At 36.8% G+C, this 17,861-nt stretch overlaps 1 protein-coding gene and 1 long non-coding RNA gene across 7 annotated transcripts in view; one reads left to right on the forward strand and one right to left on the reverse strand.

Moving 5' to 3' along the window:
• LOC308193835 overlaps positions 1-11,692 on the reverse strand; it is a 53,212-nt gene extending 41,520 nt beyond the window's left edge. The window contains exon 1 of the long non-coding RNA XR_013949987.1: positions 11,557-11,692. This is a non-coding gene — a long non-coding RNA (uncharacterized lncRNA). The remainder of the gene's footprint in view (positions 1-11,556) is intronic.
• Positions 11,693-11,741: 49 nt separating this feature from the next.
• Positions 11,742-17,861, forward strand: part of LOC308193833 (uncharacterized protein) — a 568,958-nt gene continuing 562,838 nt past the window's right edge. For 3 of the 6 annotated variants that reach the window (XR_013949977.1, XM_080588912.1, XM_080588913.1), the window contains exons 1-3: positions 11,840-11,970; positions 13,961-14,101; positions 17,319-17,515. The gene's annotated coding sequence lies outside the window, so the exon portion shown is untranslated. Of the gene's footprint in view, positions 11,971-13,960; positions 14,102-17,318; positions 17,516-17,861 lie in introns of all 6 variants that reach the window. The other 3 variants (XR_013949975.1, XR_013949976.1, XR_013949974.1) reach the window with 2 other exon arrangements.

Genomic DNA, 17,861 nt, shown 5'->3' on the forward strand with positions numbered 1-17,861 from the left:
AAACACTATAGTTCTTTTTTATTTTATTTATTTTTATTTTTTTTCAGAGAGGACTGTGGGATAAATCCTGATAAAAACTCTGCACCTACATTCATAAGGTAGGTCACTGAGGGTTCTTAATTGTGTGTTATTGCATTGTAATACAGAATGCTTATGTTGTAAAGGGCTTGTATTCCTTAAAAGAGGTGATAAAACATCTTTTTTTTTCAAGTAACTAGCTCCTGTAGTAAAAGCCAAAAGCCTGGAGAGCGAAGCCCTTATTCAGTGAATGAGCAGAAATACACATCTCAGAAGACTTTTCAAAACAGGTAACAGGTGAACAGGGACTTAGCCAAAAGCAAACACTGCATACATAAAAATTACTGTTTGTTATTTAGACACCTGTGTTGGGAAATACCTTCTCTTACTTGGATGCCAATTTTTAGAATTTATGTTCCGAGCACTAATACATACAGCCCTTCTATAAAAATACAGGACAGATTCGACACTATGAAGTTTCAGAAACTGTTTTGCCATGAATACATTCAAATGATGACTTGAAGCGTTTCCAATTTACTTTTCTCCTCAGGCCCATGGGATCAAATCCACATCTTCCAAGTTACAGCAAATGAATTACCTGATTATCTGATCTAGTGATTATCTTCCCATCTCGATAAAGTTGTGGCACAACCAATACATAATACTGTTTGCAAATGGCCATCAGGGAGCCTGATTCTGTTCACCTAAGAGTGTTAGTCCTGGAGTTGTCCCAAGGCTTTTATGATTACTTGTGCATTTTTAGTCCAAAGTGGTTGTTGTTTGTTGTTGTTGTTATTTTTGTTGTTTTAAACATTTGTCTAGATAACGTGATTTATTATACAAACTGGTACAGGACACAACAAATTCTACACATCTAAATCAGGAACTACAAACTTCCTGAATTTACCTAATACGACATTTCAAGTTTCAGTTTACAGCTTTAAACTATCCAGCTACCACAAATATACATCATATATATAATGGCAAAGGCATGCTCATTCCACAATGTGTTACACAACACAGGACTAGCTGTTGTTTTTGGTACTGCCATCATCAACATATGTACTTAGCTTTGTTGGCAAGCTCAGAGGATACTGTGATAGACTCCAAGATATTCTTTTTTTACAGCTGTCTACATATGGTCTACAAAAGCCTGTCTCTAAAAGACTACATAAAAAACACAATAATTGTTTCTACTATCTATAACACTAAGAGAATTGACAAGAAGTTTTCATTATGTATATCATATAATGACAGTTTTTTTTCTTTTTTACTCCTTTACACTTCCTGCTCTATTTCATTTTTTTTTTTTTTTTAATAACTCCTCCATTCTGTAAATCCCAGGAACAATGAAGCAAGTAAGTTGGATTCCCACCCTTGCCACTTGCTGGGTCAGTAATAAATAAGAAACTGTCTCGTTTGATGAGCCACTTGATTGAATTGAAAGTAATGAACAACAATGAACAGAACATAGAAGAGGCTCCTTTATGAAACGTTCTTCACAAGAACATTAATGAAAATAATACATCCTTTCTTTAAACTAACACCAAGCGTGACTTTGACAGAAAAATGAACAAGAGGTGTTTTTGTAAATTTCAGTTTAAATGTATCTAGAAGATCATACATATGTAAACAACAACCTGCTTGCTCCATATAGTTCTACTTACACTTGTTATAGAATGTCATTCTATCTAATTGGAAATCTGTGTGTTCCAGCTTGAGTCTGGTGTGTCTCATGAACCATGAACCTCTGAGATGAGTCTGGCTCTATTTTCTCTGTATCTTTACTTGTGCAGATACACCTGGTATTCTATTTAATCAAATAAAATCTTGTTTAGGCTTTGGAAAAATGTAAAGGCATACTTATTTCATGTTCCATGAACTGGAAGTTTTGTAAAAAAACTGAGTTTGGTCAGAATAATTCAGATCAATACAAAAACGGAAGCCTAGCATGTAACTGAAAAGTTACAATTTGGATGAAAGACAAATTTGAAATGACAATACTGAATTTACCATCTATGTTCCTAGCTCTACAGTCTGCCTCTTGGAATTATGTGACTATATCAGAATCCCAAAATTCTAGATGTCATGATAACGAATCCCATCTCCTCTCATCTTCGTTTCACCAAACACTTTTCAACTTAAATCTGTGGCCTGTAGGCAACTCATGCAGTAATATCCCCCTGTGTTTGTAAAAAACTCTGAAAAATTAGTGCTAAGAAAGGATCTTCCATTTTCATTATACAAACCACTAAATTCAGGATTCATTGGTTAAGTCCTGTTGCCTTTGGCAGGCTCTTCAGTGATGGATAAATGTACTCCGGTACCCAAAGAACTGAGTGGTTCTTCATGCTGCTGCTGTACTCTTTAGAAGACCACTTACAAATGTGCTTATATATTGTAGGCAGTATTGCAGCTGATTTTTCTTCCTCTGACCTTCTAGAGAACCACTTCTGGAGGTACACAATTTGCAAGTGGAATTCCACTGTTGTCCATCAGCAGCATATACACAGTTTTCAGTCATGAAGTCACCTGCGCTATTCTTTAACAAACTGGCATACAGGCCTTGAGGCAAGCATCCTGATGCAACAAGTTCTGCAATTTAACAAGTGGGTGGAAAACTAACTCCCTTTCTGTGTGTTGAACCTGATAGTTCTCCTCATGCTGGCTCATGCTTATACAGCTTGGAATATTGCTGTTAGAAGTGCTCAGTAAAACAGAGCAAAATAATTAGTAGAAAGTTACTGTGTTACTGAGTATAGAGGCAGAGGACTGGGATCTACACTGCTGCAATCATGGTGGAAAACTTGAGAAAGGGCCAAGTACAGAAAACAGGAGCAGTTACAGTGCATCTGATGGTTGAGAACTGTTTTTGATTCTGTTGCTTAAGTTATCTGACTGATGGCCAGATGACAATCTTCTAATTAAAATGTCCTCTGACAACCAGTTTTGGCATTTCATACTAATGAAGCTTATTAGATATTCTTATGGTAGAGTTATCACAGTGTGCATAGATAATGAGTCCCAAACTTTCTTCATGTATCATTCCATGGTTCCAGAGAGAATTAGTAGATGTCAACTCAACACTGACCCTGCCAATTGCTGCAGAAGATCCTTCCTTGGGGTATAAAATCTATAGGTAAGGAAACCAGTGGATTCTGGACATGTATTTGGCTAGACACAGTCCCAGAATTTGGAGATTTTCTACTGTGTGGATTCCAGTCACAAGAGCAGAATTTGCTCTAGCCTATGAACAAATTAAAGAAATACAAAGATTTCTATAACTTTCATGTCTGATTCATACTACTGAAAGCTTGACCACTCTTGAATTTTACCATCTCGTGGTTCTCCAATTTCTTTGCGATGTTTGAATTGGAATGCTACTCCTTTAACAGACAGTGGGCTTTTGACAAGAACAGTCATTCTCTAAGAAACATTTCCATTGGTTTTCAAATCTATACAAATCAGATTGAAAAGTCTTTTAAGCTTCTTAAGATCTATAAATAAATTCCTTTTCTGTGTTGGAACAACCACAAAACGATGTTAATTTAAAAATGGCAATGGCAAAGATTGCGGTAGTGATCACTGTATATTGAGTTGTATTGCTTATGCATTTGTTCATATCAGTAATGATCATATATGAAAAGAGAAAAGAAACTATCCAATTTAATGATTCTGCAAGAAAATAATCTTTAAGTAGAACAAGACCAAAATAAGCACAAGAGGCTTCTTTGTGTGTGTGTTTACAAAAATAACTTTTAACTAGAATTTCTTCTAGTTCACAAATATCTGCTGAACAAGATATGAAATGAAAAATTTTAAATGCTGTAAATTGGACATTCTGAATGCAACTAATTTACTGAGACCATTAGTGAGACATGACTTGGATATAGTATTATTGCATTGCTCTATCATAAATACAGTTGATTTAAAACTATTTTTCTCCAGGACTGGATCTAAGTGTAAATTAGATTACTTGTCCTCTACTACAATTGTTTTTGTTAACAATAATAAATATTTATATAAGAAATAGAAATGTAACATGTAGATGTATAATGCTTTTCTTAGTCATTTCAAATCTATCAGTGAATTCAGAAGCTAGTTAATGTAAGATCCATATGATTGTTTTTATTGACTTCACCTGAAGCATTTTCTACACACATATACATATAAAACTACTCTTTAACTGTCTTCTGATTGAATTCTTATGGACAAGGAGAAGAATGCAACCCTGGATGCCTCGCTTTCATTGTTGCATTAAATCAAACCAGTACTGTCTCTACATTTCTAATACTTGCGCTATGATGTACCAGCACAGAATATGAAATCTGGAGCTCACAGTAAGTGGGCTGTTTAGCAGCAGCAAAACAAGAAGGGTTAGAAAGTCAGAGACACAGAAGACTTGAAGCATTCTGTCTTAAACCTATACGACTTTTTAAATTTATATAGAATATATTTTCTTTAGTTTTTAAGTGGTGAAAGCAATAGAAAAATGCTTCTCTCTTGCTAAAATGCATTTGCATTCCATTACTACTTCTCTGACTGATGCAATTCCAGACTTTCCTGTTCCACTGCTGAAATTACTAGGTAGTTCTTCACTCTTTTTTGTAGCAATTCTTTGAAACTCAATTTTAAGAGCCTAAATAGACTATGAAGTTGACTGAAAAAAAATACTATCAACTTTTGAAATTTGCTGGCCTAAAATATATGCCTATGCACAAAATAGATTTTTATCTTTCAGACTTTTTTTTTTTGCTAAAAGCCCCAGATACATTTTTTTTTCTATTAGGATTTGCTTTTTACTTCAGTTTGTCTTTCCCTCAGACAATATTTTCTCTAAGCAGTGGTATGCTTATTCTCCTATTAGATATTCTCCTATAAGACAATACAAAATTATTCTTTTTTGTCTAAGACAGATCTCTGCTACCCCCAAGATTAATATTGCTCATATAGTGGGCTTTTTAGTAGATGATACAATAGCCAAGAAACTATTTGATTATTTTTTTTTTTAATTTGTCTGACTTTTAATTTTGGATGAAGGAGTGAATTCTCATTTTTCATCAGTTCCATTTGTCATAAAGTATTTATAATTGTTGGCGGATTTATAACCAGGTGGAGAAATAGTTGCAGGATTGGAGACTTAAGCTTTTTTACTGTAAGTAGTGTTTCTGAGTTCAGTCAGTAATAAATGATGTATGAATTTCAGTGTCTACGCAGAATTCGGAGATAGGGTTACGGCTATGTGAACAAGTTGCAGCATGGTGAACTAGAATGGAGAATAATAATGCATATTCATTTCCTTGAAATATTTTTTCACGGCTAAAAATGAAAGTTTGCCATGGCTGTCATTGGGATATAAACTGTAATTTAGCATGGGCCAGAAACCTGAAATTGTTAATGTTGACCTGACAATACATGCTGAAGAACCAACCTTAGGTTTCACTATTGAAAATGCATGACATTGAATAACACTCATGACAGTACCACTTAAAGTATTACAAAGGCATTCAAAGAATTTTTTTGATACAAAGAAAAAAAAAGTATTATCAGTAAGATGTATATGTATAAGTATATGAGAGGGCTTTTACATAGAAAAGGTTTCTAAAGGTACAACCCAAGTAATGAAAAGATCATTTTTTGGGCTCTTTTAAAGAGCTAAAGAAAAGAATTCTACACTTCCAGAAATATTCTTCCAAACTCAAAAACTGGCCAAAACCTACATGTTGAACAAAGTTTCCTCTTATAGTGAAACAAAGATTTCTGACACAGACACTATGTGAACAAAAGGTTGTGTAATCTCTGCTAGTTTCTCATGGGAAAAGAGTTTCAACAGTGATTCTACTCAAGCTGTTTTTTGAAGAAACTTTAGCTTTAAGAGGAAAAAAAAAAAGAAGGAAAAATGAAAAGAGAAAAGACAGAAAGGAAACTGAAAGAAATAAAAAAAAAAGAAAAAAAAATCCTACAGATTTTTTTAGAAAGAAAGAGTCACATTATTCATATCTAATACAGCTAGAATATAGATGACAGTAAGAAAGGTAGGTAGGCATTCCAAAATTTGTCTACTTGATAAAACTGTTAACACATACCAACAAAAACCTGGCTCTCTAGACAAGATGTTACCGTATATATGAGCACCACATAGTAATGCTGCACCAGTTCACAGGTTCAGATAGTCTAATATTCTGTCCCTGATATGACCAAAAGTGGATGTTCAGAGAAGGGAATATAGAAAGAAATACGTTTTATAGGACACACCACTAGGGTTCTTCTATAGCTGCCAATTGTTTGAGGTTCAGGAAATACCCGAGATTCACGCATACCTTGAATTCAGAAAATCTCATTTGCTCCCTTCTTTATGGACATTTCTAGTCTGTGTAAATGTGTAGAATTTATATGAGGTGCTCCCAAGAATTTTCTTGCAACAGGTACGTAAGCATTGTTCTCACATGTTCCAACAGTGAGATAATGGACAAGATAATCCCACTAAAAGGTAGTTCCAGCCACCAAAAAAAACTCACAGTGCTTTTGTATTATTGTTATTTTATTAATCATCCTCATCACTTGAAAATGTGAAGGATTTGCATTGTAATAATTGTAAGACTGTAAACAAGCATTTAGATGAATGTAAAAAAAAAAAATACAAAAGCTTACATTTATTTTTTTTAATGGTATTTTCGATTCAACCCAAAGTTCCATTCTTCAATATCAGAAGAAATATCAAAGGTTTAAGAATATTCAGGGTCCCTTGTACTTTCATAGTAAGCAATCAAAGTTTTGCTTGCACCCTGGAGTCTTACAAGTTTTTTTTTTTTTGTCCTATCATTTCTATTATGCACTGTGACATGCACTTACTAGTCTTTAAGCAAAACTGAAGCAAAAGACTTGCCTTCAATCTGTAACACCAAGTCTGTAACACTGAATTTGTCTTTATGAGTAAAAAAAAAAACGTTGCTATTCTTTTCAATTTTCTGAGTAACAGAATCTCTTGCATCTTCTAATTATTCTATAGTCCTTAATCTTTAAAACACAGAACATATCTGTTAACCAATTTTATTTCCATTATTCTTGGTTTCTGTTCTCATTTTAAATATTCTGTTTATAGAAGGAGCTTACAGATCCAACAAAATCCTTCCCGAGCATTTTTTCCCACACTTATTAGGAATGAAACCCCATAGATAGCATTTGTAATTCTGAATAAATTTAATCCCTGCCTTATCTGTGTTCTGTCTTTAATTCAAGTGCTGCTGGCCTCATCAATTTTTTGGTTTCTCATATTTAGCCTTTCCAAAATGCTAGGGTTTTGTTACTGATCAGTATTTTATTATTCCTGCAATTTAGCAGGATCTGAATTTGTTCATGACTACATGTTCCAAAACTATCTTCTACTACCTGCACTTTTGCCATATTCTCTCTACTTGATAAAAGAGCTGCTTCTGTTTTACAGGTTGTTAACTTTTTTTAGATGAACCATGTCCATCATGTCTTGGGACATCTGGTGCATGCCAGGAACATTATTTCTAATTCTTGTCTAGTAAAGAAAATGTGCACTAAATTTGCAAAGTATGTGATAAATGGCAATTTAACTAGTTTATCAACATAGATTTTTCAATATACTTTCAGATTAATTCATCTGATTTAAAATAGTTTTGCAGTAAATTGCCAGGGTGTGGGTGGATGACACACTTATCTGATACTTCAAGTAGTCACGCTGTACAGGAACCAGACATGATTCTTTCCAGTAGCTAACTTGGCACCTGACATCGCAAATTGCTCTATGAAGAGTACATTCTCCATATCAATTTATTTGTAGCATCAGACCTCAACTTTTTTTAAGTTCCAAGAAAGCTAAGTGATAACTCATTCTCAATTACATTGCGCTGCCAGTATAAAAAATCCACAGCATGTACATAAATGTCTTGCTGACTGCAATCTCTCTCTTTGATTTTTCAAAGAAAGACTGTAGGCACCTACCATCAGGCAAAGATTTTAAGCTCTCAATACACAATGTGAGGCACACAAATGTGAGAAATCTGAGTGTGTGATAATTCTAAGCAAGGCACATAAGTGATAATTCTGAATAAGGCACCTAAATGCTTCAGAGGGCAGAATTTAAGACTCATTTATTGACTAGTTTCGACAGCTCCCCACTATAGAATACTGACTTGCATCCCTAGGAATAATAAATGCTTTATTGAAAGATACCATACATTCCTGAAAAGCTGAACCATTGGGGAGAGTTGAGGCATAAGGCAAAGAAACCGACTCAATTTTAGTGCAATGTTGCAAAGTAAAGGAGCTGCTGAGGCCCAGAAATGTATAAAAGAGATTGAATATGAATGGAGTAATTTTACCTCTTTATACAAAGCTGGAAGAACAGTATTAGGATAGTCATCTGAACAAATACTAGAAAGAAAACTACTGGCTGGATATTAATTTTACAGAATAGAGCTTTAGAACCTACTGTGAATTTTAAGCTAAGATTCAGTGAATTGCTGTGCTGTTGCAAAAATCAAATATGTTACTGTAAAGGATAACAGGAATGTGAAGTAATCCTTATGCTCTGTTCAGCATTAGGAAGGTCTTATCTGGAGTATTGTGCCCCATTTTTGTTAGGAGATTTAGTTTCTGGTGGTAAGGATAGTTAAGCATTTCCTAGAGAGGTTATAGACTCTCCAGTGGTGGAAGCCTTTTAAGAACAGGTTAGATAAACCTGGATCAAAAATGGGTATAGCTGATCTTGCCCTGGAGCAGTGGATGAACTGGATAACTTTGCTTAGTATCTGTCCAGACCTATTTTGTATGAATGCTATGAATTTTACAATTATGTGAACAAAACATACAGCTCTGGTAGGATATTGAATTATAGCAGAAAGTACAGAAAACCTGAAAAATTGATGTTACAAAAAGTCATATTTTAGTAAGACATTTAAAAGAACTTATGCTACTTTCCCAAAGTTGAAAAATAATTGCATTGAAGATGAAAAATACTCATGGAGAGAATGCTAATTCTGGTACCATCTCTAGGTAGGTAGAGAAATGTAATCAGTAAATAAGTAATAATAAAAAAATAACACTGACTAGGACCTAGACAGGTTCACACTGGAAATAATGTCAAGTTGTTAATGAGATGTCAGCCAATGAAGCAAACCCAAACCAGAATTTGAGGCAGAGACCTTTCTGAAAGATGTGGTATGGGGAAGTTTTACTTCAACAAAGATACAATGTGTAAGTACAGGGGATACGTACATTTTGGTATGCTGGATTTCTGATTTGATTATCCAGTGGTGCCTTCTAACTTTACATGCTAACCAACCTATAAAATACTTTTCATTCTCTGAAACTTCTTGATGTATTAAAAGTTTTGTTCTCAGCTTTCTGAAGAGCCTTTTAGAACTACAGCAATATAAACAACTTCAATTGCTAGGTTTCTTTTAGAAAAACAACAACAACAACAACGACAACAAGTATTACAATCCTTTAGCCAGAAATATAGTACAGTCTGATAGGTTCTATTTTGTAATGATGGAATATCTCAATCCTAATTCATAGAGCATTAAAGAACTGTTTGTAGGGTAAATAACAAATCTTCCTGTTTGGAGGAAAAAAAGAAGAAAAAAAAAAAAAAGTCCCTATGCTTGCAAGGTAAAGAAGGACTGCAACCTGCCTGGAAATTGCCAATATTTAACAGGTTCTATTTGGACTTTCATTTTTTGTCTCAGCATGGTCCCCATTACAGGGAAGATGAAATTGGGCCCAGAGGGAAAAAATAAATAAGCAGATCCCCTATAATTGGCATTGGTTTCACTGGCATTGCAAGTTTTCAGCTTTTTTCAGGATCAGGTCCCGTACATTTTATGTTCATCTTCCTGGCTATATTTCTGTAAGTCTAATTGGTCTTTAAGTTGGAAATGACAGCAGGGGAGCTATTCTTTCTAAAAAAAAATAAAAAAAAAAAAAAACGAAAATAGAAAACAATCTTGCATCTGTCTTGCTTTCCAAACTAGCAGAGCTCTGTGCTTAACAGGAATAAAAATAAATGATGAATATCATGCCTTAAAAAAAAAAAAAAAAAAAAAGTTGGAGTTCCAGTGCATCACAAATTAGATGTCTTCACTTGCCTAGAAGATACCAGAATTTCTGAGCAATAGAAATTCCAGTGGGATGGGATAGCTAATTCCTATGCTATATTTTCCAGTGCTATTGTCATACACTATATTCATATGCAATTTTCTCGCCTTTGCATTTTAGGTATAGTTCGCATTTTATGGGCACACTGAAGGCACATTTTCTCAGATGTTCTGCTGTTCTACAGTAAGAAGAGAAATGATTTTTAAAGTAACTTTGACACAAAAAACTCAGGAATATATTCATAAAGTCAATATTTCCATAGACTTTCTGACCTTCAAAAATTTTGTGAAGACTGTAGATTAAGAATTCAGTGAACACTTGTGGAAAGAATGTAATTGCCATTCCAACCTTGTTAGGTAATACAAGAAAAGTAGAAACAATCAACAGGGAAGGAACAGTCTTTATGAACTGAAAGAAAACAGATACATACATGCAACACTGAACAGAGGATAGATGGTTTGAATGTGTATGAAACATAATGACACATGCTTCCATTCCACCATTCCATGCAGGAAACAACAAACAAACAAACAAACAAACAAAAAACAACCAACCAACCAACCAACCAACCAACCAAAATAAATAAATAAATAAATAAATAAATAAATAAATAAATAAATAAAAAGACTAGATCTCAAAGGAATAATACGTAGATATTTCTTGCCTTTGCAGTTTTTGACAAATAAAGGTCAGTATCTACCTGTTCAAAGAAACACATTACTAACTTCACTGATTAACAAGTTTAGGTCTAAACCCTGAATACTCTGCACAGAGTAGGTGTGTTATTTTTGATTCCAGTGATATTTTCAGTTTCTATAGCTCTGTAGAAAACATCACTCCATAAATTTGCCATCATAGATCTTCTGCAGTGGCGCTCCTTAAAAAGCATGTCAAACTGAAGCGTGATGGAATTCCATACACATATTTGACTCAGAAGACTTTCTCCATTAACAGGAATCAATCACTGCTACCTGCTGCTAATTTAGAAGCAACATAACCACTATAAACCCATAATAAATATTTTAAATTTTGTGTGCTTTCTTCATGCAAGAAAAGGATCCAAGATTGCTCTTAATGTTTCAGAATATAAGATGTAATGTCATATACTGACCCCGGAACTATTTGTTTTACAATTTGCAGTAGCATGCTGGTTTGCTTTTTCCGATACATATGAGACAACTGCTTATATGAATAGGAAGTGTTAACAAATACATAAATTCAGGGTTTCATGTTCATTAACATTAAATACATTAACAGACAGTTACAGAAACTATTTTAGGGAAGTTAAAAAATAACAATGTATAGTCTATTTGCTTCACTCACTGGAGGAATATGTGCATGGTAGCCAAAACATAGCCAGTAATATCTCCTTATAAAAATGTGTTAAGCAGCGTGCAAATACTAGCTTACCTTGAACATGCATGCAGCCTGTGTAACCAGGGGCAGCGTGCAAGTATTGTGTAAGGCTGCAGTGGCAAGCCACTTAGCGCAGCTTTGCACAAGCAGGGCAGCAGTGAGATGGCCAACAGACAGCGATGGGCGCACCGCAGGCGGGAGGCGTTTAGGGGGCCCGGGCCACCAGGCAGAGGGCACCTCCAATACACAGGAAGGAGATTGGCAAGACAAAAGAGCTGGAGACAAGGAGCACCGGGGGCAGGGCAGGGCAGGGGCCCCAGAGCCTAAAAGCAGCAGGCCTGAGGCAGGAAAAGCAGAGAAAGAAGCTCCCAGTCCACCAGCCTGGGCTCCCTGCTTGCCTATCCGCAGCCCTGCAGTCTCCTCCAGGCTCCAACCCCCCTTCGGTACCGAGACACTGGGGACCATAAGGTCGGTGTTTGTGGTGATGGTGCTTAATGCTGTGTGAGACCTGATCACTGGCAGTAAGTGTGCTCGGCGTGGATGAATTCAGTAAGGCTTGGTTTTAATATTTAAAAGTGGCCTCATTTGTCAGTCTCCTCAACATGCCAATCTCATAAATCTCTATTTCTTTAACTGATATATATCTACGTAGTTATATTCATTTGCAACAACTTTTTATGTGTTCAAACATTTATATGGTTTGTAGACAGCTGTATCTGTTTGTCTTGCTCCTAATGTACTTCACACCATTAGAAAAATGCTATGCATTTCCTACTAACAGGGAACTGATGTACTATGGTCCCATGCCTGGTTCCCTGTGTGAACTGCACTGTGTGTAAGACAGATAGAAGAATGGCTGCAAAAAAGCTTTGACAAGTGTGGCACGAGATGTGGAAGATTCGTAATGTTTTAAGGATGTGTGAACAGAGCTCCAAGTGATGGTGTTGCAGATTTTGCGATGTTTTTCATAAGTGCTGCATATGTTTATTTGAGTGTACTCTGTCAGTGATAATCAGCTCTCTTTTCTATTTATAGTTTTTCCATCAGAGTTAAGAGATCTCTTTGGAAAGCTCTTGTGTGTAGATTGCCGTATCCTACGATCTTTCTGTTATGGCCTAAATATTGTCCATTTTAAAGAGAAAACCTGCAACACAGGGCCTTGAATGTCCAGCTGGACTAATGATGAACAACAATGCTATTTTCATAGCTTGGGTAGCCCTTCATTGCTTTACCTGAGGGGGAGGGTGTGTGTGGGTATTTGTCATCGAGGCTTGGATTTCACTTGTACTGAGGTAAAATCTTGTAGTGAAGTGTTAAAGAAAGATTTGTCTAGGAAGCAGCTGAACATGACGGGGGAGCGCAGGGCCTGAGGAGCCTGACTAGGCTTAGAAACAGGATTCTTCTTTCTAGCCGTAGAGACTCATCTATCACCAATCCTCATCATACCCTCGAGTATTAAGTGCTTCATGCTATATGAAGGAAGTAACCTTGGCTTTCACATAAGACTGCCTCATAGAGATTTTCCTGCTAGTTGGCAGAATGCTGCAGGCAGATGAAAAGCAGTCCTGTGCAGTGTGCCCAGGAGGAACTGAGGAGTTCAGGCCCATGGCAGAGCTCATCCCCCCACGCCCTGGGGAGCTGGAGCTAGAGATGAGGCACCTCAGTGGGCACTTCGGCAGCTAGAAGAGTTGTGCTAGGCTGGGACATCAAGATTAGCTTGACTCACAGCTTGAGTCAAGCTTATTTTTTCAAAGTTTCAAATCTGCTTTCCCAAAGTGTCTGAGGAGAGGGAGAATTGGAGAGGGGATGCAGCAACATACTGCAAAAAGGAGAAAAATTTCTAGAGATATCGTGGACTCAGAGCTCATGTTGGATGTATAATTAGCACTCCTAAGTTTCTGAAAGGCCTGTCATGGTCATATGTTTTCTGTCTGGGACACAGAACAGTTTCTTCAAAGAGGCAATCTCTGCAAAATTGAAAATGTGACTGACTGAAGTGTTAAGGAGCTGAGCAGTTTGAAAAATTATTCCTAGGTCTATTAGTAGGAAGGGGGATTTGGCACCTCCTGTTTTCCCGTCATAGCCACCCCATGGCATTTAATATGAACATCTGAAGAATACCAGCCATGTTTCCAGATGTAGGAACCCAAGTCTAGCTGAAACCTGAGGTGGACGCAGCTTCTCCCAGTGGCACCGCAAACCCCCTCCTGAGGCGGCAGGTACTGCACCCTGGTTACCCTCACCCAGCCACCCCAGGTCTCCTACACCTGGAGAGGGAACCCAGGACTGTCCCTTCAGTCACACCTGGCACTAACCTGTGGGGCCTGGGACCCTGCATCTCACACAAGGGAGAGACACTGAGCCCAGGCCATGGCCCCATGCACCCTCACTAGGCTGTGTCCCATGTGCCTTAGCAGGGACATGTCCCACGCACCCCATCTTGGTCTCCTTTTCCCAGATCAGGCCTGAAGTCTGGGAGTCCTGGCTCTCATGTAAGTGTCGACATAGGACCCAGCAAGTACTCGAGTCACAGGCCTTCGTGTCAAAAACTCTCCTGCAGTACAAATTTCATGACAGTTTTGGAAGACAATTCAGCGAGGTATTTGCATACTAGATTATATTGATCTCTGTTTGTTTTTAAGCAAATTTTAATGCTATGATACCTAAAATGTGCTAGAAGTCAAACTGTTACGAGGAAATATTGCGTATGTCAAGTTATACCATCTAGAAAAGTAGAATAAATTAATGGTTAGGTCAGATTAAAAGTTTCTCCTTATTGAGGTAGAAATGATTTTGGAACTTTCAAACTTTTCTGTTTCTGTTCTGCCAGTCTATCTGTACATGCTTCTCCACTGCAGGACTTGCGTGCATCGGCCTTATGTTAGCTCTTGCAGTAGTTTACTAAGTGTACCTTCCTTTTAAAGATTGAGACAGCATAACATGCTGTATTTTTAAACACAGCTTGCAGCTGGTAATAGAGGAGTCTATAGCTAGTACATGTGACAGTGTTTGCTGACAGTTTTTATATGTCTTCTGAAGTTCAGCTCATAAAAACTACCACGCTAGCTGAGACTGAAGATCCACTGTCTCAGTTTCTCTGACAGTTTGGTATTAATAGATTTCCAGCTGTCACAGGTGGAAGAGCACTCAGCTTTTTGCAAATGCAAATTCTAAATAACAGCAAGAGAAGAATATATGTTTTTAACATTATTACTCTTAGAGATTTCATTTAAAGTTATATTTGTGTAGTATGAATTATGTAAATAACATTACAACTTCTAGGGATCGTGAAAGAAGTGTTCTAATACTGTAAAGCTGGATTAATGAGATGATAAAAAAGATGTTATTTGTATTTAGTTTATGCATCGTCCTTTTCTATCAAAATGTATTTAAATTCCATTTTAAAGCTTTTGTTTGAAATAATCAGGCTAAATTTTAATTCTATAAATTAAAAATATGTTTGTGGAATTCCATCGAGAATTGCTTTTAGAAATGCACTAAATATTGGATGAGTTGTAAAGTCTGTGTATGTCATTCAGATTTTGTATGAAAATTCATGTGGTGTAACTTTTAAATAGTGCTTCATAAATTGTAGACGTGAATTAACACATACTTTATGTTTGGATTACATCCAAAGAAGCCAAAAATTGTAGATAGCATTTTTTTCATTGAAAGCTTATGATCACTGTTTCAGAGCATGTGGTGCTTATTGTATGGAGGAATTCTTGTTTGTTTCTATTTTTTTAATCTTGTGGAAGGTGACAGTAAGGTCTCATATAATTGTTTTTATTATAATTCTTCTTTTTTTTTTGTGTGTGAAAAAATCAGATAACATTTCTTGATGTGCATATGTTTTGTTGCCCTGGCCAGTTCCTCAGTACTCGTTCCTGCTGTTGCTGACTGAAGATACAAGAGTAGGTTTGATTGTCTTTCACCTGGTATTAAATACAAAAGATCAGCCATTTTTGCGCAGATTGGGTGTGATGAAGAAAAGACTGCCTACCAGACACACAGACTGAGTGCTAGAACTAGATGCCATTGCAGGGGAGATAGATTATGATTTAATATAACATAATAATGAAGAACAGAGGCAGGATTGAAATGTGGGAGGAGACTGACATAAACTGGAAATCTTGCGGATCAGTAAGACACGGTCATTAATTTATGAGAAAAGTAGGGTCCACATGAATGAAGTAATTAGTCAAGCTTTGTTGGCATGGCAAAATGTCAAGATACTCAGTGCCATCAGGTATTTCAGACCTTGCATTCTCCTTTTGTCTCAGCTTGGGTGAATTTGTAGCTGCCACAGCTTAAGCTAAGTGATGGTTATTTGGCCAACTTTGAATGGGTCGAGCTTGCTGATCACCTAGACATGGCTGATAGATCTGTAGTAGCCTAAACACTGAAGACAGGGGAGATCATGGCAGAGTCAAGACAGCCATCCTGCAAGAGGAAAGTGTCAGCCTGGGGAAGCAATGCCAGCTGTTCAGACAATTATGCTGCCTGTAGGCTGGGGGCCTTATAGCAACTATAAGGAGTTATAACCTGAAGTCAGAGACATGCAAAGGAGCAGATCATGAACATGCATATTTTCTAACAGTTCCTGCATATCTTCCTAGAAGAGCTGGGTTTGGGAATGTGGTCTGGGTAGCTGCATACAGACAACTGTTGTGGCTTAAGGTTCCCATCCAGGACCAGCCAGAAGCCCAAGGTGAGAGTATTTATCCCTAAAGCAGGAGGAGGACGATGGAAATGTCAGGCTTTTGCGACTCCTTCTTGCCATGATAATGATTTGTCTATAGTAGGCCTTTAAAGTTTTGCCATCTTAGTTTTTCCCAAAGTGCAATCATCTGTAGTTTTTCATGTGGACAGCTCAGAGCTTTAGGGACTGAAAATTCAATGAGCTATGAAAGTAGCAGGATCCCATGAGATCCTGATGACCGTTATACAAAGTGAAGTAGGACAGCTTAATACCTACAGGAGGACTTCTTTCATCTTACTTGCCAGATGGAACTGGAGTCCTGAGCATGGCATGAATTATGCGGAAACATGGAAAAAGCCCTATGCAATAAAGAGAAAGGTTTAGGGCTCTGGCATACCAGTTGTCACAAAGAAGCAAGCTAGGTAACTTGAATTTACCTAGTGCACTTTGATGAAAACTTAAATATAAGATGAGCTGTTCTACTTCTTTCATTGAAGAACCAGAAGTTGAAGGAAAAATAGAAATGAAACTCCTTTTCCTAAAATTTCTAAAATATATAACTAACCCCTCATTTGTGCATTTATTTCTGTCATATTTTGCACTTTGTGAATATTCATGCATTTAAACTCAATTACATTCTAAAAGTAAAAGGATTGTCATCTCCCTTGTACAAGCAGAAGTTGGAAGCACAAAAAGTAAAAGGGCATTTTAAAAAGTAACTTTACTGGGACTTAGAAGTATTTGGAAATAAAATCCCAAAGTGATTCACCTAAGAGTGCACATGTGAGGAAGTGACAGAGATGGGAAGATCTGGATTAGAAATCTTTACTTGGATTCTCTACAACTACTCAGCATTACTCACAGTAGGTTGAGAAGCTAGCACCAGAATCTTACATGCACTGTATTTTGAAAATGAATTCAAATTTGACTCAGCAGACTGAGAGAAGACATATATTCCAGTGTGGTTTCAGTTGAAGAAATGCTGCTTAGGATAAAGCAGCGTGTATTCCTTGTTTGGGAATGAAACAGTGTTCTTTCTGCCTGATCTGACTTTTCCTTGTGATTTCAGGCCTTATCTTTACAGTGATGTGTTTGATTTATTTCCACATTACAGAGCGTTTGAAGGTTGAAGAGTGACTTGTATGAAGATGGCAGATGCTGTGAAATTATGGGAGTCTTCCAGCTCTCAGCTTAACAGGCCACAGCCTGAACAACCATCCCAGAATGGGGCAGCAGAAAGCAAAGAATCAGAACTCAAATGCAATCTGCTCTCTGTTGTTAAAGAAGACCATCAGGTCCTTCCAGAGCTGGGTAATGGATTTCTACCCCATTTGTAGTACTGAACACAATGAAAGTCGAGGTCTTAGCTGTTGGATTCAGTTCAGATTTTGATATATGTGAGCAGATATTCTATGATTCTATATTTAAATTGCTACTTAAGGAGAAATAGTTAAGCCAATGGTCAGTTAGTTTTTGCCTCTCCAGAAACTGTCCTGTCTCCTGGTCCTCCTACCCATGTTCCTTTCCACACAAAATAGGTCTGCTCCCCAGAACTGTTTCGTTCTCTGCAACTGTGAGTTAAATTCTGAAATCTGAAGATAAAAGGTTCACTTTTGCCACTGAGGTGGCAAAACTTATTTTTTGATTAGACTTCATT

The sequence above is a fragment of the Anser brachyrhynchus genome (genome assembly GCF_964034855.1).
Source record: "Anser brachyrhynchus genome assembly, chromosome: 4".
NCBI classification, from domain to species: domain Eukaryota; kingdom Metazoa; phylum Chordata; class Aves; order Anseriformes; family Anatidae; genus Anser; species Anser brachyrhynchus.